This window comes from Manacus candei, unplaced genomic scaffold, assembly GCF_025592945.1.
Source record: "Manacus candei isolate 608988 ecotype Guabito, Panama unplaced genomic scaffold, ASM2559294v1 h1tg000015l, whole genome shotgun sequence".
In the NCBI taxonomy this organism is placed as follows: domain Eukaryota; kingdom Metazoa; phylum Chordata; class Aves; order Passeriformes; family Pipridae; genus Manacus; species Manacus candei.
In genome coordinates, this window is record NW_026138063.1 from 17,821,025 (window position 1) to 17,846,821 (window position 25,797).

General features: G+C 40.9%; 1 long non-coding RNA gene across 8 annotated transcripts in view; it reads right to left on the minus strand.

Annotated features, from left to right (window-relative positions):
* Positions 1-25,797, minus strand: part of LOC127468378 (uncharacterized) — a 102,257-nt gene that overhangs the window by 66,054 nt on the left and 10,406 nt on the right. The window contains exon 4 of one of the 8 annotated variants that reach the window (XR_007903544.1): positions 8,829-8,903. The exons of the other annotated variants lie outside the window; for them this stretch is intronic. This is a non-coding gene — a long non-coding RNA (uncharacterized LOC127468378). The remainder of the gene's footprint in view (positions 1-8,828; positions 8,904-25,797) is intronic. 8 annotated transcript variants of the gene reach the window in all.

Sequence of the window (25,797 nt, forward strand, 5' to 3'; positions counted from 1 at the left end):
ACCATCATCTTCCACTATGTATTTGTTTGTGTACCTCAGACTGGGCTCTGGCTGGGCCATCAACATGATAAAAACATTTAATAATCACACATAACTAGAACAACTATCCAGAGGAAAATGTGCAGCCAGTTATTCTCAGACTGCAATGCACTGTGAAAACCAAACAGGCTAAAAAAGGGTTACTTTACCCACGTAGTCGTTCTGGGGTAGTGAGGGTGAAACAACAAAGGGTTCCATTTTTATTTCCTACATTGGCAGCCTCTCCCCCAGCCACGTTTCAAAAAATTAAACAGGACAGACAAGTGATGCCACTGCAGAGGTTTGCTTATTTGATTGATAGTACTGTTGCAATGACCCCAAGGAAGCACTCACAGATACAAATAACACTGCTGTTGCCTGATCTCTGTAATGTGGTGAGAGCCTGCAGCAGTTGCAGCCTCTCCTCCCTGGCAGGAAGGTTTGCATTCCACAAGCATGCAACTGATGCAGTGGATCAGGCAGCTTGCAGGCCACTTGTTTACAAAAGCAGTATCAAAGTCTCACAATCCTGTACCTGTATCTCTGGAGATACACGTAGATAGATATACTATGACCTTAAAACTGTTTGCTGTCTGTCAAACCCTGAGCATTCAGGTAAAAGCAGTGGGCTAAGAGGTTTAATGCTTCCTGTGCTTTCAGCAGGGTGATGTGTATAGTTCTAGCAAGAACATCCCTGGATGATGAAGCAAACTAAAATGTTCACATTAAAAAATAACAAAGGGAAGCTATTCTTGGAGCCATTTGGGCCACCAGATTCTTCCTAAATGATGCAGGAATATCAACTTTGAATAATTAATGCCTGAAGTGGGTGATTCTTACTCAGGAAAGGAAGCAGCCTATGCTGGTCCTCCAGTAGTCATTCCCACCAGAAGTGAAAGCCAACTTTTGTCCTGTCATGGAGGAATATTCAGCCTCATAGATGGCAGCAGCAACAAGACACTGCCCTCCTTTCCTCCAGAGATCCGGACAGGGAAATGTTCAAGGTCTGTCAGAGAGTCTATTGGAAAGAAGAGGGCTCAACCCTATATATAACACAGTCCTCATTAATTATATATATATAATTATATATATATATTTTAGGGCCTCAACCGCCCTACAATTTAACCAGGTACCTCGACACAGCTGAAAGAGTTGTGTCCTATCCACCCTCATGATCACCAACTATCACATGTCCAGGCAAGCAACATAAAAACATGCTTTTTCCTCAGAACACCAGAAGAGAGAGTGGTAGCTTTAGATTAGATTTTAGGAAGAAATTCTTTACTGAAATGGTAATGAGGCACTGGAACAGGTTGCCCAGAGAAGTTGTGGATGCCCCATCCCTGGAAGTGTTCAAGGCCAGGTTGGATAGGGCTCTGAGCCATCAGATCTAGTGAATGTCATCCCTGCCCATGGGGGGGGGGTGTGTGTGTGTGGAACTAGATGATTTTTAAGGTCCCTTCCGACCCAAACCATTCTGTGATTCTATGATTCTATAAAGGTGAGGTTTATGGTCCATTCCAGGCAAAAGGAGGTAAGTTTGACAGATACTCTCACCTGAAGGGAGATTATCTTAAGGCACCTCAAAGGTACCTCAGAAAAATTAGCAGTTTTTCTCTGCAAAGCAGGTCTGTGTGAGCCCTGTCAGCTCCAGCCTGCTGTCCTGACTGGTCCAGCACTTTTAGACCAAGCAGAATCTTGCTTCACAGAATTTCAGATAGTTTTTGGTGTGCAGCTATTTGTGGGCTTTGCAGTAACTGAGATTCCTCATGAATCAGGAAATACTGAGACAGTACAAATTTTATATCCCAGTAGCATGAAATGGAAAAACCTATTCAGGTCGAGGAATAAAGTATGTAGATTCAGAAATTCTACATATTCCTTATCTCTTCAAGGAGACTAAAGCTGATCAAATCCTCAAGGTTTTGTTTTTTAAAACACAATCTCATGCAACTTTGGGTGCAGGTTGGGACATGAACTCCAGGTTAGCTAAGTCTATTCAACTCAAAGGATAGTTGAAATAGCAGGACACATGTCCTGGAAAGAACAGGGCTGGAAACAGGAAAATAACTTCACTGATGACTAAAGCCTTCAGGCAAAACAAATGACCTTTATCCTTTGGAACCCAAACAAAAAAATAAATCTTGCTCCACATTAGTGGCATATAATGAATAAACTAAATAATAACGATGACCCTCTGTAATTTCTTGTAATTTTTTTTTACAGAATATTATTTCTGGCGTACCTCTGAATAAAAGAAAATAGTGGCCGGAAACAAAGGGCTGATATGAGAATGAAACACTTTCTTCCTCTTCTCCTTTTGAAACTGATTTAGGTCTCTTTTACACAGCTGGGACTTAGCACTTAGCTGTAACTAAGAGCAAGTGTAAGAAATGAGTCATATCAAAATTTCCACACTGATTGACTGTGAGTAGCCCACTTACTCGACCAGCCTAACACACTATTATTTTTAACAGGGCTGACAGGGGCAAGTGCTGGACTCTGTTGGGATTTGCCATGTTTATGTTGATAAAACCCCTCCAGCTAAGTCTAATACTTGGAATTTGTTGGTTCTTGCCAGTAGTGCTGTCAGCCCAATCATGCCTGGTCCCCAGCTCAGACAGCAGCCATAAACAGTGTCCTGGAGCAATCTGGAGTGTCAGAAGTCAGCCAAGAAGCAGGGGTCTGCTTGGTCTAAACACACAGTGTCAGGTTCATCTCAATCTATATGGGAAACCATAAAGGGCTTCAGCTTCCAAACTTGGGGCTGTAACACAGGCATCTGCTCTTGCTGTCTTTCGCCAAAAAACCCCCAACCCCCCCAGAAAGAGCACCAGATGGGGTCTGTGACAAAGGCACGAGTGTAACTGCCCATACCATGAGCCACTGAGCACTGCTGAGATGAGCACAGAGCCCTGGGTATATAACACAGCATGGAAATACCACTTAACCTGGCCAGAGCATTCAAGGAGCAAGGGTAGAAGAAACATCACACAGCCTAATCCCCCTTATTTGCTCTGCAGTACAATCCATCACCCTAAGACCTGAGCCCTAGAGAAAACACAAGGGCTGGAGCACTCTGAAAGAAGGTGTGCTACCAGAGCAAGGTCATCAGATATTAAGCCACCTTGTATTAGCCAGAACATACGTGCCTATCATGCCACCTCAATGGTTAAGCCTTCATGATTTCAAGACAATATGACAAATCTGCACTTATGGGCCCTTTTTAAAGGCTTCAAACTATGTCATAAAGAAAATGGTGAAAGGGTAGTCAAGGCATCCAGGATGGATGTACTTGCCCATGACACAGTCAGTTAGACTAAATTAGGCTATTGCAGAGTGCTGGTGCTCGACAAGAAACAAAGAAAATTATTCAGGCAGTCCCAACAGGAACTCAATTAATTATTAATAGGGACTTGTTATAGCTGACATGTACTGCATTAGAGGAAACCCCAGTGGTTTAGTGTGTGGGTGAGATATTCAGTTCTGGTTAAATGAGCCAATCTGGCCAATAAACTTTGGCAGCTTTTCTTGGTTGGCCAAAAGCAGGGAGAAAAGCAAGGAGAAAAATCAGTCTGTTTGAAATACTGACCTTATGACAAAAAGTCTAGACTTTCATTGTCTCGAATATTTAAAGTCTTAAAGTTTATTAAGCCAATAAATATAATCCAATGGTTAAAAAAGAAAAAGGGACAAATCCTGAATACTTCTGGAAGAGTTCTAAGTGAATATCTCCTTTTCCTTTCTTTTCTTTCTCCTGCTTTGGGATTTTGATAAAGGGTGGTTGGCTTACAGGCTAGAATATGTATTTTTCTCTAGTTTTTACTCCAGTACCATGAAGCTATTTGGAACCTGGATGAAGATAACATCCTTATTCACAGACAAAAAGATTTAATTTGGTAGGCCAATTTCTGATATGGTAAGAATTGCCAGTCACAAGCATTCAGACAGTTTTTACAAAAATCTCTACAGATTCAAAAATTTTCATGCATTGTAGCATGGGGAATTATTCAGGAGAAAATTTGCAGCTAGAGATCATCATAATTTATTCTCCTCTATGCAGAGCTTCAATGACTCCAATGAGAAGTGGAAACAATAACTCAGGGAACAAGAAGTGGGGGACCAACATAGGTGATTAAAAGTTACTTATCAATCAAAGCAGGAATACGCAACCACAAAGCCTTTGGGCAGCAATATATACAAATACACCAGCAAACAAGAGAGTGAGATCAGAAAAACTGTGCTTAAGGAGTTAAAAAGATACAGAGTCTGTAACCAATGTCTAAACAAGCTTCACCTGCTCCTGGACGAAGTGCCACTGCACAGGCAGACATTTGCAGACAGGTGACCGAATTTCCAAATGTTCTACCCCACAGAAGGGCTCCAGACTTTGTTCTCTAGACACTGTCTCCATCTCACAACTGTAGCCAAGAATATAAAACAGGACATGCCTAGAGAGAACAGATTTCTATTTTAGGATGAGGTTTTCCTTTACATGGAGAATCCTTGCAATTCAAAAGCCCTCAAAGTAATAAACATAACCGAGGCCATAGTTAGCTGGAAGCGGCTTCCCGGAGAGGGGGGGGGTGGGCGTGGGGCAAACATTCTCCATCAGCTGCTCTTGTGAATGCTTACCCCTCTGAAGGGATGTGAGAGTTACTCCACTGATTTTACTTTTGAAAAACACCACATTCAGCTTTCCCAGTCAAACTTTAAGTCTTTCATACAACCTGTGAACTGGGCATCCTCTCTGTACCTGCGACCAGGCACGTGCAGTTTTGGCTTGGAGACGTGTGCAGGCATGTGCTTTATTTCCTGCTGTCTTTTCCAAGTACCATCCTTAAGCTTTTCCTCAAGGCTAGGATAACTACACATTTGCAGTTTCTTAAGGTTGAGATTAGCCTAGGGCAGGTGGCAGGCCTAATAATCACCTTTGTGGTTAGATCTGTGACCCTTAAGGATTTCTTTTAATTACAAATGTAATTCCCTACTATTGCACCTGCAAGTAGTTCAGCTTCCCAGAACCTAGAAGTGTAGAGGAAGGAGACTCCAAAAGCATGTTTTCTTTGTAGACACAGTTGGAAGTGTCTCTGACAAATAATCAGGTTTTTCCTCAAATACTGAAGCTCTCAATGATTTCTGAACACTACAAATATTGGCATGCTGCCTACTGCTTCCAATTAGCTTCTAATTACACAGTGTAATGTATGGAATATAATGCAAGAGGCAAAGTTGTCCATTAATATGAATGTGATGAGACCACAGAGAATGTGTCTGTATGAGCTGCTAAACTGACTTGAGAGTGATTGATCGTCTTCATTTCAGTTTTATTCCCAGTGTTCAGTGTTGCTTGGTTTGAGGTTTGGAATTTAATAAGATTTGCATCTAGAATATTAGATCTGAAAGCTTTCATCTCATCTGGATTTCCTGGAATTAGTTTAAGATTTTAAATAAAAAATGAGGAGGGGGAGGAAGGCAAGAAACACTCCCAAACATCCAATGCTAGAGCTGTACTATTTTGAAAGATTCTGAGAAAGATGTGTGGAAGTTGAAAATGCAGACAGGTACGGTATCTGCTAAAAAAAACAAAAAAAAAATACCTTGCCTAAGCTTATGGGCACCGCTAAGAGTGAGAATGCATGAACAACACGAGGCATGTTTTTAAGCAGCTTTTTAAGCAAGCTTTGGGAAGAATTAAATACAAGTAACCTTCCACTGCCATTATGTTGGTTTCCTATGGGAATTAAGGAAAGAGAATGTACAATCCAGGGGCTGAGTCACAGGATCAAGTCTCTGTATTCTAACCAGTAATCACGTTCAGTGGGGTCAGCAATCAATGGATGCTCAATCCTAGGTCACTGCACACAGAGAAAACAGTAGAAATGCCAGAATTCCCTGAGTCATGAGCGATGGGAGCCTGGGAGAAGCATAGGAGAGATATTCCTGTGTGATTCTTCTTGTTCTGCAGGCACTGGCTGCCAGGGCCAGTCCCCTGCCCCTGTACAGCTCCACACACACTGTCCTGCACACTGATGGCACAGATGCTCACCTGCATGGAGGGTGGGGTGGAGAAGAGACCCCAGCGGAGCTGCCTGCAAGGCTGTCCCCCAGCTGGACGTGTCCTGCATGCCTGCCCACATCTACCCAGTCAGAGCCTCCCAGCTGCACCCAGGGCCACATCCTCTGCCAGGTTCTCCATGAGGATCTGGTGAATCCCTGCTGGGATGGAGGTGGAGGTGGCTCAGTCCCCTCAACCTTAAGAAACTGCAAATGTGTAGTTATCCTAGCCTTGAGAAAAGGCTTAAGGATGGTACTTGGAAAAGACAGCAGGAAATAAGCACATGCCTGCACACTTCTCCAAGCCAAAACTGCACGTGCCAAGACAGTATTGCCCTGGCTGACATCTCTCCCACAGGCAGTGGTTGCCTTCAGCTTCCTCTCCTTTCCCCACCAACTAGCCCCCAAACAGCCTGCAGAGCCTGCTCCAGCTCCCCTCTGTCCCTTCTCCCTCCATTAAAAGCATGCAGGGAGCTCAAAGCTCCCTCCAGGGTTCTCCATGCAGATTCTCTGAGAATCTGCCAGCCCAGGAGAAGCAGCTAGGCCCTCAGTGACCCAGTGTCCCCCCAGCAAGAGGTGTCCCCCACTCACCTTTGGGGCCACTGCATGTGCCTGAGCTCCATCCTACACCCTGCCTCTGAGCTGAGGGTCAGGAAGGGACAACACTGTCTCCTGCCTGGAACAGCTTTTGCAAGGAAATGCAGAAAATATCTCTTAAACACTGTTTTCCATCAGAAAATCTCCTGCAGATGGCAAAGGTGAAGCAAAAAATGAAGTGACTTTATAGAAGTCACTGAAGAGGATCAGTTTGGAAATGATTCTGTGTGTTCAAACTCTATAGACACAGCAATCAAGTACTCAGGAGATTATGAATAGTAGGTGAGAGGGTGACATTTCTCCTTCAGAAAGAAAAACATATTTTGCCTTACCTATGCTGCCCTTCATAAAGTTATGCTGAGAAAGATCAATTCAATGAATTTCTCCTGCTGCTTTCTTCGAAAAAAAGTTCGTATGCACAGAGGTGCTTGGGATTATTTCCCCCCTCTTCACTCAGTACTACTGAGCCTGTTGAAAAGACTGAAGCCTTTGTCAACATGCTCCAGGTTCAGGCAGTAATAGATTTTATTTGGAATTAAGTAGTTTCATTTCTACTTGAGCTGAGGTGCATGGTTATTTACCTACCTCTTGTCTGCAGGGACCTGTTTCTTTGTAGTCTAACTCTCATATTGGTTGCAGCAGTGCACATAGATTCCTCTTGTTCAAGTTTCTCTTCCTACTTTTTTCTCTCCTCCCAAGCAAAGCAAATACTTTCAAGACAACACCTTTTATAACTTGTATTCCTGTAGCACCTGGCAAGGTCCTGAAGTTTTGGATTGGGTTTTTTTGCGTCATTCACAGGTCACAACTGACACACTCTGTGCAATTTATTATGGCTATAACACACCCACTGCAAGTCACACTGCGACTGCAGTCAGGTCACGTCCCTGAAGATCATTTACCCTCCAGTACTAATATCAAAAGGTGCTTTGGGAAATCTTTCCCGCAAGTCCTTTTCCTTCGACCGCTGATATTACACTTGTACAGATGACTGATGTGACATTCCCATCTGTGCTTCCAGTACCCTCTCTTACCCCCAGTGGCATTAGTTCTGACAGACCTTGACAGGCAAAAGAGACTGTGCTCAGGAGTTAATGAATCTGAGTGCCTTGCTAGAGGTGTTTTCAAAAGAGGGCAGACAGTGAGATGAAGGAGAGAGCAATCACTCTGCAAGGGCTGAGCGCCCTCTGAGTGGAGGATAAGAGACACATGGGCCCTTTTGGCAATCTCAGTCAGCGCCTGTGCAGCCCAGCTTACACAGCTGGGCCCCGTTTAGAATTGTGAAAGGATTTTTTTTTTCCTTGGTTGGTCGGCTGGTTGTTTTACTTTCAGATCACTTAACAAACAGGAAATGAAGAGGACATCAAACAAAACGCAAACAGAGCTCCACACATTACACTGCTCAGCTGGGAAGCTCAGTGTGAGTCTCATTGAGGGGTGGGAGTTCCAGGGGCTGTACATCCCTAGCTGTGACCCATTTCTTCTCAGCCCTTCCCTTTTATTCTGTGACTATGAAAAGGCTTTTTTATTTTACCAGCATGGGGAATCCTTTGTTTCAGCTGACTAAAAGCCAGACCACTACTTAATTTAAAACACAAATGGAAAGAAAAGAGAGTAAGAGAGAGTTAATGAGAGCATTACAGCCTTCATTGCCTCTGTGGACCAAGACAGCAGGTGGTAGGATGCAACTTTCAGCATACTGTCACCACTGCAATTAGCTGAGATTTGCAGGAGCCCAAACCAACTGCAGATTTTTTTTGAAGCCCAGGATAGAGATCAGATTTAAGGATCTGGGTTCATCTTTGGTTACTTTTAAAAGGATATTTCTCAAACAAACACCAGAAATCCACACAAGCCATTCATGTTTTCTCTGCACCCCTCCCACTCATCCAGCTTTCTAACAGCTCAGCTCAGTCAGACTTTGAAACCACTCAGGAGGAAAATCATAGTCACACAACTCCCAGACCAACGAGAAGTGGGATGGGTCATAATAATCATGAACAATCTGTTCCCAGGAGATCTCAGCAGCCCCACTAGTTCATATTGCCCCGTTATATTTCAGACAGACAGCATGGAATATGCCATAATACTAATGAAAGGAGTTGGTACAAGTCCTTCCTGTCTGTGGTACCTTCAGCAGACAGGTATCTCCCTACCTTAGAGTACCACTGAGGGTCCATGCTTGGAAATTGCTTTCCCTTCTCCAGTTCTGTTCTCCTGGCCTGAAACCTCTGTCAGAGCACAAGCACATTTGTTAATGCAGGGAAAAGCAGAGTGCATGGAAATGTATTCTTACTTTTCAGACTCTGATTGCCACATTTTTGTGCTAGCTTTAAACCTGAGGTTAATGCTAGCAATTAAATAAACCAGTCCTATTACAAGTGCACCATCTTGGTATATTAAATTAATAAATCTATACTTAACATTATTGTTTAGTCATAGATATACATATTAGTATTTTAAGCAGATACTGTATAATTCACCATGGAAGGAATTACTTAATATTCATCATCAGAGCGAAAGGCAGAGCAGGGTGTGATGCCAGGCTTTAGCCTTCTCTTCCACCTGAACCTGTACCACAGCATGGAGGGCCAGAATTTGTGACAAGCTTTTCTAAACTTCTCCTGAGCAGTAAATATACTCATAGCTTGTCATTGGAGAGATCTGAGAACAGGAGCAAAATGTGAGCCCAGAGTAAACACAGCACAACATCACAGCAGACAGGCAACACAGTATTTATAACCTTACCTGCTCTTATTAACAACACTAGAAAACTTCAAGGGTGTTTTTAGGTTTGGTACATCCCAGGCTGCAAAGCTGGTGCTTCCTTGGGCACACTCAGCTCTCACTTCTCTAAACACACACTGGCTTTACAATTCGGCTTCTTGTGAAGGCAGCCAAGCCACCTGGGTGTGAGCAAAAGCAGACTTTGCCTCACTGTATAGGATGTATAGCCTGTGTAGCACAAGAACATGACAAAGATTTCCCAAAAGGCTTTGTTGTGCTGCTCCATCCTCATGGCAGCATGACTGGAGCCACACCTAGGCAGACAGTCTTTCCTTATAATCTATTACGTGCTCTAGGCAAGTTATCAGTGTCAGAGCTTCCTGGCATTTGTGACATCTTTGAGGGATTCTGCAGCACTCAGACTATAAAGAAGGTAACTGGGATCAGAACAATAATAAATTTAATAAATGGATCCCCAGTTAGTCTTTGTTCTAGGCTTGATGAGCTGTAATAGGCACTACAGAAAGCACTGAAGTTAGACATCACAGAACACAGCATTGACCTCCTCACTACATTATATGTAATATTTAATGGCCTAAAGATCTATAATCTAAGCTTAAAGATCTGTATCATTATGAATGATATCTTACAAGGTTTTGGTTAAGTGCTCAAATATATCATCAGCACATATGATGGACAAAATCACATTATATCACAGCATTCCTTACATGTGAAAGGTATTTGCCTTTAATGTAGCCAAAACCAAACCTGAGCTCTGTTTTCTCACTGGTAGTGCAGTTTTAGGTTAAAATCTGATGAAGATTTCTTCATGTGAGAAACCCTCTGGAAATCAATGGAGTTACTTGGAGGTAAAAAAAAAATCAGTACAGAAGGATGCCTAATTTGCTGAAACACTATGGATGGCAGGACTGGGGTGCACACTCTGTCAGTGTTCCCATCTTCACTGTTTTCCATTCACAGGTTCAATGTCAAGTGGAACAATTACAAGAATCTAAAGGAAAATAAGGCCAGCTCTCCAGTCCGAGCCCTTGCTTGTTTAGGTAAACTAATTAGGTATAACTGACATTTCTTTGGCAGACAAAGCTCAAAAGTACAGACTTTTAAAGTCTTTTTGCTGGCATGGTTTATTTCACTCAACAGAACTGGTAAACTTTATTAGCAAATGCACTTTTCCTTCAGTAAAAGATGAGTCTACACAAGGACTGTTCTGTTAGCATAGCTGTGCTGGCAAATCTCTTAAGCAGAGACCGATCCCAACAGAACTGCAGATGAAGGCCAAAGTTCAGATTCATAAATCAGAAATCACTGGGTACCAGCTGAGACCTAGTAGCTGCCTGTGAGCATGCTTTTGATTAGAGACAATAGTTTTAACATCTTTTACTGTAGCTTAAATTGGCTTGCTGTGAACTAAGTAAAGGTTCACAGGCAACTTGCTGCATTATGACTTGTTAAACCAAAGTAAAGTGACCCAAGCACATGTAGAGCAGTCAGCTAAAGGGAATACTGCTCTTCCCTCTTCTCAAACCTGACACAGAAACAAAAAAAACCCAACACTAGCATGTACTGACTCTGCCTGAAGTACACATTCCATTTTCCATCACTCAAATCCTACTAAATCATCAGACCAAGATGGTTTCATTTTTTATTTTGTTGGTGTTTTTTTAAGCCAAAGCTGTTGCAGCCTACATTTTGGTCTGATTTGTTCTGCTGAATCTGATTATAACTCTCAAGTGACAGAGACCAAGTCTTCCCCAATGTTTATATTTTACCAAGCAGACTGCAGACAATCAATAAATCATAGATCATCTCAATAAAAGTTTGTATACATTTTATTAAGTCATTTAAGTGTGTGTGTAAGTAACTGTATGAACAGTCTCCAAGTGGAGCACTGTGAAACTCCATAGCAACACTAATGACATCAGGGAAAAGAAAGAGCCTTTGAAAAAATAGATAGCTGGAGAGGTCATGGCTTTGAGCCACACTCGATCTCTCAGCGTTCAGCATAAAACATACTGTTCATTCCCCCAGCTGGTGAAGAACTCGATAGACAGAAGACAATTTAAATGAGGGGTGATGCTCTCCTTCACATTGATGTCATTTTTAAACACACAGTTGCTTCCCTTGGGGTTCTTCACCTGTGGTAACTCTGGGAGAAAACCTGGGCAAGGCCTTGGCTGGCTGCTCTTAGAAGCAATGATTAGGACAGCCAGTAACAACAGTCAAAGAAAACCTAGTACATAATGTTGGAAACAAGTTCTTATTCCAAAGAATCACTCTGTGCAAAAGGCCTTTTCATACAACACCACCAATTATTTCAAGAGTTCAGAGCCACAGCTCCTTAACTTGAGCAGAAAAAAAGAAAACAAATGTCTGTAATCCTGTCCTGGCTCTTGTCAACCTCACATCTGCACCATGGGCACCTCTGTCCTTTTGGTGCAGGTATCACCCCACAGCTGTGTATAAGCCCTGACTGGCTCCAGATGTGAAGAGCAATTGAGAGGATGTGGATCCACAGGTTGAAGTGGGGCTCAAGCTTCCTGGCATTCCGAGGCTGCTTGCTCTTGTGTGGACACTGAGGAAGAAGGATCTGTGTAACTCAGCTTTCCCTGCTCACCCTGAGCTGCCTGTGTGTCTGGGAGGCCCTTGGATGGCTGATTTGCAGGGAAGCCAAGCACTACATCAGCACTGCAACACACAGGGAAGCACCCAGGACTGAAGTGTCACTGCTGTGGACTCAGGGGTGACAAACTCAAAGTGTTCAACCGCACAGGTGCCTGGAAGGGACAGAGTCTGCACAAGAGGGTTTGTGCTCCAGTCACCTCAGGAAAGGAAAAAAATAACTCAACCAGGAAAATACTCAATCAAACTCATTGAAAAATCCTTCAGACATTTTAAATAGTGCTTATTATTATTTTTAATATCTGCATTTCAGATTTTCCTGTGAATAATGTTATTATTATTCCTATCCCTTAAGAAGTAGAAAGGGACATAGAAGAGCTAAGATATTTCCTGATCTATTTTGTTTCCCTTTAGATAAATAAACCTGCAAACATTTCAAAAGATACTCTGAGTTTTGTTTCCAATACACATCACCCATGTCATTTCCTCTCAGAAATATATTTGTGGAATGCTCAACCAGTTCCCATATTGACATCATAACAGACAACTTCTGATTTCAAATTAAAGCAGTCAATGACCAGCTCTGCACATGACAGGACCTTATTGACACATAGGAGATACTTCTTTCACTGTTATGAATTCATACACTTCTCTTCTGCAGGCTGTGATACTTTTCCTATGCTACTGGTACCCCTTATAGAAATTGTTTTGCCCTGGTACAGAGCTCTGTCAGTAAAAACCCAGAGTACAGGCTGAGCCATACTGGCAAAAGAGTTTTTCTGATGGCTCATTTTGCCTTGGAACAAACAAGTAGTGGAGGACAAGCAAGTCCTTGGGACTGATTTCACCTATCTAATGGAATAAGTACAACAGCAGCAGCAAACCCAATTAGCTGTTTTACCATCTGTCATCTGGATGCAAAGATTCGACTTCAGGATGTTCTGCACGGCCACACTTTCCAAATGGCTCGCCCAGGAAGCACACAGATGTCAGCCAGGGCAATCCTCAGTCCATCAGCAAAGCTGATCTACTTGCTCACAAGAGCAAACAACCCAAAGATCACACAACTCAATGCAGCAGCACACCCTGCTGCTGAAAGGCTTGCTCCTCCCTTCATCTTGCCCTCTACTGATGTTAAAAAAGCAGTTATTGCCATGAAACGTGAGCATCAGAAAAGAGAGCCAGTGTGCTGGATTTGAAGTGCACAGTCTCAAGTTAAAAAGGCTATTGTTAAATTTGCAGACAGTTTAATATTTCTGTTTTTCCAAGGCATGTCAAAGGAGGGGATGTGAGGTCATCAGTCCATATTGACAGATCTCTGACTGAAAAACCCAGGTTATTTTGGCATGCTACCTGCTTTTGTTCAGTAGTATACTAAATTTATTACATATTGAGATCAGTTTCTTTGTAAGAGAAGGATTCCTTCAGGAAAAAAAAAATAAAAAGACCATAACCAAAAACCTCACTTCAACTTTGAATTTCTGGAGTGGTTTTGGTTTGTTGGTTGGTTTGGTTCTTTTAAAGCCTTCTATAAAACAAAATCAGGGGAGGAAAGGTCTCCAGTGCTCATAAGATGTGAAGGTAACCTTCAAAATGTGAGTCAAATATAACCTATGCAGTAATGCCTACTCAAGCTGCCAAAGAGCTCAAAGCAATAACACATTAACTGTCCAGTTCTGCTTCCATAACAATTATCCACACCAAGTATTTCATAGCTCAACAAATACCTGTAAGAGGAACAGGGTAATTACTCCAGGGATCTGTAAAATGCAGTGTTGTCAACCTCAAATACTGAAAAATGTCCCACATAAATTCCACTTCCCAAAAAAGACAAAGAACCAGGTAAAAGAGATGAAATAAAATACTTGTGGGCATTGCTTTATGCTTTGTAATTTCAGATCTCTTGTGTACACTGAGGTCAAAGTTTCAGGCTTTTATCTACATTCAGAAATGTAAGAAAAAAAATATTAAAGTCATCTTATAGCCATTTGACTTTTAAGGGCAGAGAGAAATACATCACTCTCAGTCTCACAGTTAACTTCTGAGAGAGATGACAAGGTCAGCAGCAACATATGACCAGTATCTCTTTTCTAGTGCTGAGGACAGCAGATTCTTGGGCTGTAAATCAAGCTGACAGATCAGCATCACTTCAGCATATGCTAAACTGGTCCTGAAAGGTTAAATCCCACTGAAAGAATGTGAGGATATTTTGATTGCACAAGTGCTCCATTTATTCATCACATTTATTCACTTACTCTGGTAAAGACTCACCCCTGAAGCCCAGTCTGCTAAAGATGAAATCATTACTGTAAGTCATCACCTCTTCCTTCACATCGAAGGACCTCATTCTTGTTACCATATATTTATGTCACTGAAACCAATGACAAATGTGCACTGTGCGAATAAAGCCAAAATGCAGTCCTGATAACCAATGTAGGAAGAAATACAATCACCACAACACAAAAGAGAACCAACCCATGAGTCCATAAGAGGACACAGAGAAGCCACCCATTTCCTGGCTTACTTTGGTGAAAAGAAAAAAAAATCCAGACTGTTAAAATACATATTGTACTTCTCAGCCTTTCAGCCCAAGGGAATGAATGCCAGAAGCAAACAGCGAAAGCAGAAATGTCAGCAACAAGAGCTGTGTTACAGCCCTGCTTTTAAAGGCAAGCTTTGATCCTGTGCTGAGTGTGGGGAGATGAGAGGACAGGCTGGTGTTCCCATTTCTGAAGCACAACATGGTGCAAGCTTCCTTTGCACTAAGCAAGCTCTAGATTTGTGTCCAGCACAATGCACTGCCATGCTCAGAACCACACAAGGTTCCCACCATCCTCCCCTCAATATGGCCTTTACCTCAGAGAAACTCTTGAATCCATCAACACAAGCAAAGAAAAGGCAGTCCTTCTGGCTCCTCTGCAAGATTTCCTCCAAGTCAGAGCCTGGTTTAATTTTCCTTCACAATAACATAATATGTGTTTCTGCCCCTAGTTATTAAGGAGTGCAGGGAAGGGAGAGAAAGAAGTGCAAGTCTTCATACAAGCAATGCTCTGAGCAATGTTCCTCACTGCCCTTCTGTGGCATCAGGCATTCATTAAAAAAGTCTTGGTTGTGCTCTCTTGGTTGTTAATAAAGTGTGCTGTGTAAAGCTATGGAGTCCTGCTCCAGGCACAACCCCTCCTACAGCTTGTCTTTATTGAACTCAGTTTCACTGTACTTATTTTTTGTTTGCACAAGGACTTCTGCAATTTCAAAGGGCAAAACTTGTGTAGCATTTGTAGCACGGTGGTTTTCCATTTGCTCTCCTGAGCTATCCAAGTTCAAGCTGGATAGACTTGAGAGACAATCTATCTGGTTACAAATTATTGTGTTCTTCATTGGAATAGCTCCCAGTGAAAAAATTTTAGCTGGGATTCAACAGTCTGTTGTAATTTTTCCTTGATTTTATGGCAAAAAAGATGAAGGAACCAAACTCTTCTATTTTTCCACAAAGGCTTCTTACCATTGGGATTATTCTCACCATTACAACAATAACAGCAGCATGGTAAAGAACTTTGAGGCTTACAGAAAGTCATTTTAGATTAACCAAGACTGGAGAAGTCTGGTGCAGAAACCCTGCCACCACTGTCTTCCTGTCCCTGGCATTGTGCATTCCTCCTGCCAAACCTCTGCAGAATACCTTGAAGAGAAGGCAGAAAATGGCAAGAGGTTGTCCTGCCCACCCTCTCCCATGCCAATAGTGGAGCAACATGGAGCTGCTGGCTTCTTGACAGGACCCTCACAGCAACGCTACACACAGCAAGAGCTGACTTTTGCCTCAAGAGCCAGCTCTAGCTAAAAAGGAAAGCAAAGAGCATATTACCCTGCTGTTTCACAGAGAACCAAAGTTAACACAATGTATCATCTCAAGATATAATAATGTTTGCAGCCGTGGGATCCACGCATCTTCTCTGGGAACAGTCATTTTTTGCCAGTCTCACTTGTGTTGGTAAAAAGGGGCAGCAAAGAGTCTTTTATCTGAAAGCACGTTTCCCTGGAGATCAAAAGTATATTCTTTAGTTTTCAAATCTTCCCTCTTTATCCTCACAGTTCCCATATATGGGAAAAAAATGGCAAAACGTTAGTGAGAGTATATATAAATCACACCAACCACTGATCCTCTTATCCAGTAACCATAACACATCATACATTGAAAGTCTTTCTCAGAGAGAGTAAAATAAATTACATTTTGCTTGCCAGCATACAGAACCTTATGTTGGTTATTGTAAATTACTGGAAGCACAAAGGTATAGTCTTTGTGTGCTCTTCTTAGAACATGGAATATGAACATCAAAGGCAGCAGTTACCGAAAGTGCTTTTTCTCTGCCTCTGCCAATAGGCTGATCTTCTCCCATCCATTACCAAGTTAAAAGAAGCAGAATTAGACAAACCATCTGAAAAAAAACCAAACCACTTGTTACCAAAGATAGTAAATTATTTGTGCTATAAATATCACCATAACCAAATAGTTTGGCATTCATATAATTAATTATAGGATAAAAGCCTAAATAGACCTAGTAAAAAAAAAAAAAAAAAAAAAAAGAAAAGAAAAAGGTGAAGAAAATTATATGGAATTTTTTCAATATTCAAGTTTTTAAAAATTTTATCACCTACAGTTAATGAAAAGAATCATTACTACCATCAAAATTTCCTTTTTAAACAATAAGAGATCATCATTCTGCATATGAGAAAATTAGTCAATGTGAAATCATCCTACCTTAATACAAATTTTTTTTGCCAATATGTTGTTAGTGTAAAGGAGACCTGTCTATTACTCTAAAAATGGGATAACACACACCAAATCACAGCGGCTTTGTCAAGGGATTCTAGAATAAAACTGACCTTTTTGCATCCTTCACTGCAAAAAAACTTCAGAATTTTTCTCTTTCTTAACATGAAAAATGACACAAGCATCACCACCATAAGTGTTTTTCCCAGTCAAACTCACAGATTTATTTTAATTCTGGGGTTTTCACAAAGCTGCTCACAGTTGTACCCCACCTGTAGTTCCAGGGTGGTCTCAGAAGACTCACACAACTAAGGCTCAGGTAAGAAAGCAAAGCATCCTGAAGCTACTTCATGAATTAACTTGTATGGAATTTTTCATCATAGCAGAACAGAGAATGCCTGCAGGTTTTGCTTTAGAATAGATTTTCCAGACCAGCTGTACTTTTACTTGTGGGTCTCGATCTTCTCCCAACACATGAACTAGATTCAGTGTCAGCTGAGAATCTCTATCCTGTTAAAACTTCTTTCAAGCAACATGTAGGACTCATCCACTCAATAATTCCAACAAATAAACCAAACTTCTGATCTGTGTCACTCTAAACAGAGAACACTTAGTATCAATGCTTACAGATGCTGCTTTGAACATGGTGCAGAAATAAGAGGAATGAGGAGTCACAAGCCACACTGACCTCTTGGTGTAGAGCAGGACTTGCCCCTGCCCTCCCTGTGTGCTCAGCAGAGAGAGGGCAGATAGGAAAGTCACTCAAACGAGAAAAGAATGTCTCCTGTCCTTGTCAAGAGAGCATGTTAATTATGTTTCTCAGTTTTAAAATGCACCAAGATGACTTTGTTTTATAAATGCTATGGAGCCTGAGGCACAGTTGGGTGCTTTTATTGCATATTGTACTTTTAATTGTTCCTTAGAAGATCAAGCATTTTTCCACTGAGAAATCTAATACATTATTATTATTTCTAATTCCACAATTATTTGCATCACTGTGGTGCATGTCAGCCACATGACTTGTGTGTATCTTTCTTTTTCTTCCTCTCTCAAAGGATTCTGTTGTTTGGATTATGCAATCATTTTGCTAATACCAGGACAGATGGCCACAATGAAAACACACAGGGTACTCTCTCTGACAGATACTTGCCAATATCAACAGGAAAGAGCAGAATTAAATTCATGAACTTCAGAGAGAAAGCACAAGCTTGTTCTCGAGCAGTGAATAGCATAATGCTTTCATGTACACTGTAATAGCCAGTGACAATCTACAGATATTGCAGGTTGCAAGACTAGAATAATTCAAAATAGGGTCTGAAGTAACCTTTAGAGGTCATGTCACAGAGAGCTGCAAATGCCCTGTTTGTCACAAATGGCAAAAAGGTCAGATGTGGAAATGATGCAGGGTAAGAATCCAGTGCTTTGCTATTCCAGCCACCCAAAAGGTTTCCCAACATCAAACTTAAATTGCCACCTGCCTGATGCAATTCAAACCCACCATCTCTCACTCTGCCCACTCATTTTTCAGCAGACTGTTACAGTCTGGAAAACTGTTCCTTTATCTCCCTACTGCCACCTCTAACCAGGATGAACCAAGCACACAGTGATTTAGCTGTGTGTCCCCCTCCCCAGCAACACACCATCAATACTACTCCATGCCTTGGGTGCTGAGCCCATAACTTGTGGGGGAGCTCCAGGGCACACAGCTAAGCCTGCATGTCTCATCATATGGCAGGAGCAGGGGAAGATGGTTTCCTACCCAGTAGAGAGACAATCCAGACTTCAGCTTGAAAACTTGCAGATTTGGCTGCTAAACTCACCAGACCTCGAAAGGAAGTCTAATACATCTGGAAAATTTCCATCCTCCCGACACTGCCTGTTCCCATGATGTCGCTGCTTGCTTTCAACCAAGAGGGGCTCTTAGATGTCCCTCAGTAACACCAGGAAATCCATCTCCATTGCCACAGAAAGAACTTATGGCACAAAAGGTCACTAAAGAACAGGAAGATTTAATAAGACACCACCCCCAGTGAAAAATATGAATTTTTTTTTCAGAGACTGAAAAAAGAAATGGAAAAGTTAAAATTTCCATCTGACACTTCTGTTTACCAGCAAAATTATGATGTTAAATGGGGTGTTATGGAGCAAGCTACATTTCTTTAAGAATGAGTCTTGTATAGACTCAGAGGGGAAATATAATGGCAAATTCTTTTAACCTTAGCACTATAGTATATCGCCCCTATATTTGTGGTTAATGCTTAGTTTTATATCATATAGTGCTTAGTACAAATGCCAGAGATTAGTGTGGCCTTGTGTTAACTGCCTGGATCTGTGACTAATAACTCTTGTTCAAGCTAATGCTTCCTTATTTATTTATATCAGTGATTAATCTGTCCTAGTAGATGTCTTAGTTTTGAGAACAAAGATAGAGTGCCAGAGTAGAGAATGATTAGAGAGGTGCATCATGACTTGAACACATATTTGAGATACTCTCAGGGAAAGAAGATTCATCAGAAGATCCAAGACCATAATAAGGAATTCTGGGGAATGAGATGTTCCCAAATGACCACCAAAGACCCTCAAAGCACCCCTACTCATATTCAAATAAATTCACTAAAATAATGAGCACATATTAATGTATTCAGGAAAGCTAATGAATATGTAATAGACATGTGATGAATATGTATCAATTTATTGACTATAACCTGGTCTGTTAGGTTGCTGCTCATGAATGTTTTGAGGAGTAACCCCCATACATCCAGAATTGCTAATAATGTCAGATTTCTAACCTAGCAAATTGGTTAGAGAGTTTATTTCCTGGTTTTCAGTGACAGGGGCACTGCTTATATTGGAAAGCTGAATGCATGACGAAATAAAAAGATAATCTTTGCTTTTTTAAACACGTGGTCTCTGACACCTGGGAAAATTTTGTCAGAGTTTGCTAAATCCAGAAATTTCAAAATAATAACTGGAGGAAAGTGCAAGAAGAGAACTAGTCATTGCTAGAGAACCTTGCATTTCTTTAAGCCAAGTAACTAAGACCAGATTCTGCTCAGGGCAATATTCCTTGTCTTTACAATCAAAATGCAGATGCATACAGTAAGCAGACACTCTACCAAAGCTTACACCTATAACATGAACCTAAACCTCAAGATGAAGCGTGAGGTACTTCCAATACCTCAAAAATCTCAATATAGATCTCCCTGGTGTTAAGCCCAGTGCTCACATGCCCTTACAAGTGTACTCATACAGTATTTGTAATATGACTGTATTGCTCTCAAACAGAAATGGGTAATACAGATTTGGGCATAGTGGAAGTAAAATGACACTGTATAAATTTTCTGCTAGCAGTCATTCAGGGAACTGTCTTTGCACTCAAACACAAGTCTTTAAAGTTTTTTCTTATACTCCTCAGCAGTTAAAGCAAAAAGCATTAATACAGAGGAGACTCGTCCTTGATTTCTGTGTGAACTGGATCGATATGTAATATATTTTTCTGAGACTACAGTTCAAGAAATAAATAGCATTTCAAGCTGTAAATAGTGCAAGGCAAGCTGGGTGTACCAGGGAAGTGGTGAGATCCAAAACAAGAACTCCTTTGCATACATGACTGTACTGCCCCACATACAAATTCAATACCTAAAATAAAAATTTGTCTCAATTTGAAGTAAGACAAGGGAGTACTTCTGTGTTCATTGAAGTGGATCACATTAACTAATGTCAACTTTTCATGAACCTGATCTTCTACTGGAGAAATCTAATCACTGGCTTTTGCTATTCACAAACAGGGTAGATTTTGAAGACCAAGTATTTGCCAAACCCAGAGACCAACCTCTGGTAAGATACATGCAAAGATCAGGGTTAATCAAAACCTTTTCTCCAAGAAAATGGGAACGACACAGCCTGTGTTCATCTCAACAGGCATCTTTCAATACTAGACTATAGCTAATCCTGTGGTAAACACCTACAGAGAAAGGTAAAGTCCTGAATTCATATAGTGTGTTCTCAGAAGAGCTCAGCCAACTTTCCAATAGGATCTAAAGTACTTGTGCAGTGGTGATTTATTGCTGACCAGGAATACTTTTTCCCAACTTGACATTTTAAAACAGATTTATTATATTAATTTCCATGCCAACCCAAAGAAAATGTCACAAACTAAACCAAACTAGAATCTTGAGAAAAATTGATTCTGGTTCCACATTTAGGCCCTTCATTCCTTTATTCCAGCTGTCATTCCATTGTTTGTCTCATTTTTCATTAAAAATGGTTTTGATGAATGCACATTTTATAATGAAAAAAGTTGCAAAAAAATGCAGTGGTATTTTTATTCATATTACTTCTAAATGATGTTGAGTAAAACAGAAGGATGACGTCAGTTGACTTTATTGTCTCCATCTGACTTAAAAGTGTTATGTTAGAGTTCTTTAACGGAAGCACATGAAAAATCAAGACAACTGATATGAGTGAATACCTTCCCTAAATGGACCACTTCATCACAGCTGTTGAACACTGACAGAATCCCACTCATTTCATGTGAACAAGCAACTCCAAAGATTTCGATCATACATGTTGAATACAGCCATAAGGATTTACTATACACCTACAACACCACTGCTGGCAGAAGAAGTGCAATTTCCTACAGATCACACAGTTCTTCTCCCCCAGATCTATCAAGAGAAGATTCCCATAAAGGTACTTGCTAGCACTGGGTCTCATCTCCCTTCATCAAGTTATAAGTAGGACAAAATGAAGATGTATTTCCCACGTAAATTAAAATTGTTCTTATGATTGCAATATTTGTGTCCCCAAGAGAAGAAGTGTTTGAGGTGGGTGGATAAACAAATATTCTAATCACATTCTTTTGAAAGCTGCAATTTGATTTCAACATCATTGTGTTTTTTTCTTCTTAATTTCTTCTCTTAGCTCAGTGGGAACTATAAAAAAACAACAATAACATGTCCTTGTAACTTACCGCTGTTCGATCTGTAATGATTTATTTCTGTGTTTATTTTCCTTGTAATAATGATTGTTTAATATTTTTTTTTTTTGTTACTGTTTTCACAGTGCATTTCAGGGAACAACGTTCGCTTGATTTCTGGCTGATGAGTGATTAACCCAAGGGGAGTCAATCTGCAAACCCTACAAGCCAACTGAGTTACATTCACTCATGCTTCTAGTCCCACTGGCTGTATTCTTACCACACTTCCAGTATGGGTTCCAGCCATGCATCTCAGAACACCAGTGGTGAGGAGGATGGTTGCAGATTAATATGTCTCTGTGTGCTGCCCCAAGACCACACTGATACAACACAGACCACAGGCTACATCTGGTTCGGACATACTGAGCCTGGATATGGCCCCATGTCCTTCATATGAATCCACCACTGTGCCATATTCATCTGGCTGGTGAAGGACAGACAAGTTGGCTTTCCAGAAGCCACAAAACCTGTTATCTAAGCCTGGACTGTGGGAAAGGTGAGAGGGCTGGATGTGGGCTCAGGATGTGGCATGCAGTCTAGAAGCATCATCAGGCCAGCTGCACAGTGAAAAGGCCTTGAGGATGCTGTGAGACAACCACCTGCTCTCTGGCTTACCAAAGTAGTGTAGGTATCTTCATTGACTCCTGGGGGACTAAATGCAAAGGGATTTAGGAAACAAAAAAGCTTTGGGAAAATTTAGGAAAAGATCTCAAAGCAGTGTCAACTTGCATCTTATTCTGGACGCTGCACTTACATGAGGGAAGTGCTTAGGGGTTAATTTGGGAATGTTAAAGTCATGAAAACAGCATCTCTGGACTTAGCTTCCTATGTAGTGTAGCTACTTTAAATATCATTGATTTTGCACGGCCATATTGTCACTTCAGTGACAGTGACATGTTAACAGAGCTTTTAGTGGCAGCAGAGACAATCTCTGCAGTTTTTTAACTAACATGACCATATTAGTTTACTAGATTTATGGCCTAACCATGCAATTGCTTTTCGCTTTGCAAAAAGTCATTACATTTTATCATCTACACAACCCGCAAGGGTCTGATGCCTTCCTAATGTTTCCCTCTCTCAGTCAATGACAGAAAAAACACAAAAGGACTTGAGTAGAGCTGGGTCCTGGATCTGAACTGAGAGAAGGCAGCAAAGAGAGAGAAGGAACAGCAGGACACAGTGGGACTGTGAGACACAACAAGTTGTATTTCTCTAGTCTGATCAGAGGTGCCTGCCCGTCTGGTCAGAACATCCACACCTGACAGCAGAGGAGAGCCCAAGGTGATTAAATCATCATGTTTTATGAATCTAGGTAGCTGGTGAGAGATGGAAAGCCCCATTAGTGCCCTGAGAGCAACACAGCCACCTCTTGGGCTTCAAAGGACGTACACCTGTGATACCATCCTGCTCTAGGTCTCTCAGGAAAAGCTTCAATTTAGTCCTTAAACAGGAACTACATGTTTTCAGAACAAAACTTTAAGAGGGTTCAAGCTGCTACACAAACTGAGAGCAACATTAAGCAGAAGAGCAAGATTTACAATGTTTGGAAGTGAAGAAATGCTGAAAAAATGACCAGAGGGAACATGGGAATGTCAATAATGAGCATAAGGCCAAGAACAGCAAGACCGAGACTACAGAAATGAACTAAGATAAAGGCACTCAAATCATCACAGGCAAATGCACAGTAAGTAAGTAACAAGCAAGTAATGCTAGGGTGACTGTTCACTCTGCATATTTATATTTGTCTTCACTCTGTATTCACAGAGCTCTTTGAAATGCAAGAGTAAACTTCTGGGAGGCTTAAAGGATTTAGCCATCAAGCTAAAACAAACAAAACACTCCTGTCTGAGGAGGAGCACTAGATAATACTAGTTACAAGAAATGCTTAAACTAGTTGTTACAAAAAGAAAAAAAACACAATAAAACAACAACAAACCCCAAACATCCAAACCCAAAACTCCATCCAAATCTCCATATCTTTTTCCTTATTAATTTTGTGAATATTGCTGCCACTCCACCTGTTCTGTGGGGCTTGGTGTCCTAAAGAGAAAAGAAAGAATTGAAAGAAAGAAACACAACAAGAACTGGGGAGAAAAAATTCAAAAGGGTACTTCTGGTCATTCAAGCTGTCCCTTCCACTCCAGTCACTTTCTTTGTGCTCTTGCTCCTGGGAATTTTTAGCTGCAGCTTTGAAACACACAGGAGTGCTCAACATCAAACAACCAGACCACATGGACACATCCCAGATATTACCACATCACTATATTACAAATATTCAAAGAAGTTTATTGGCCCTCCTCACTTCACCATTATCTCTGCCCTCCATGTTTCCAAAAAAGGGCTGGTGGAAAAGATTAACAGCGCTGAAAATATTCCTCATCCAGAAAAGATATAAGAGAGCTTGAACTCAGACAATCCCTACTTGATATTTTTGCTTGTTAGGAGCTGGCAAGAATCTGAAATTTTAGATGACAAAAACAAACAAAAAAGAGATATTTGGAAATTAATCAATACGACGAATTCTTCAGATGAGAAAGTTGAAGAGGAGGGGAAATAGGTCCTAAATAAGCAGAACCAAGAGAATCATAACCTGGAGGCATGCAGAAGTCTCTCTTTTAATTCTGTGAACAGATTTTTTTCAGCACTAACCATCTACAATACTGCCCAGTCTCTACCAGACAGAAGGAATGCATCCATTTTTCAAAACTGTACTTATGAGCATGGAGAAAAAAATCATAGTGGGCAAGTCCCAGATGATAGGAACTTTACATTCCGAAATACGGACAGTGTACAGCCAGATTTCATTTCCTCTGCCCACCTTTTATTTGTGTGTAGTTAGCTCTTTTGTGGGGGGAAAAAAAATAACAACAACAACAACAAAAAAAGCCTACTTGAAACACACTAAGATTTGGAAACAGTGTCTCTGCCAAGTTTAAGGACACACACAGAATGAAAGCTGGATTCAAGCCTGTTAAACAGTGGCAAAATTATTTACCAATAAATTTCCATTCCTTTCTAACACCTCACCTGAGCATTGCTTGAGCTGCTCTGTTTTCTTATCACATCTGAAGGATCCAGTTGTTAAAAGACCCTTGACATCTTTCATACATCCCTTTTTGAAGGAATGGAAGGAAAATCTATTTTTAAGACACCTAGTTATCTACTCTTCACTGTCACCAGAAGTGGCCTAATAATTCCATTTCAACACAGTGCATTTTGCATGTTGGTGTTATCTGATAGTTCTTCCCATGTGTTTTAAAGACCTGTTTTCTCTGGTTACTGAAGACTGGCAAATGCCACATGAGTGACTGGGGAAAGCAAGCAGTGCACAAAGCCAAGGCAGAGTGACATTCAAACTGGTCACATACTATCTCTCTTTTAAGGCAGGCACCCAAAATGCACCCTCTTCTCAATTGCTTACTAATCTCCAGGAAGATCTGTTTCAAAACCCTAAAAATAAAGAAATACAGTAAGTTCACATTTGCCAAAGCAGAGCATAAGAATACATGGTGTTATTTTCTCCTCCAAATGGAAACTCTGGAAATTAATGTTATAGTCCAATGGTTTTGACAAAATATTTTTCATAAAATCATATGTTATTTAACAACATTTTCAGTGTAGTTAGGGTAGGTATCTGGGATCTCAAATGAAGTCATAAAGATCCCAAATTAAAAAAAAAAAAAAAGTCTGACATTGGGAATCTGAAAATGGATGTTTCAACAGCTTTACTTCACAGACAGTAAAAGGTTTGATCTCGTTCCAATGGAGAATTTCAAACCTTAGAGGCTGTTGCAAGACAGAATTTCTTGTTCCTCAGCCAGCTCTTGTTAGCATAGTCATAATAACCATCATCAGAGATTTATGTAGTCTTTTATCCCCATAGAACTTAAAGCAGTTTGCAAGTGACTGTGTTCATAAAAAGCATAATCACACTCATACTCCTCACTGAGCAAAAGAAGTTAGTCTGCACTGAAGCATGGCAGCTGTTGAAGAAAGCACAGAATTATGGTTT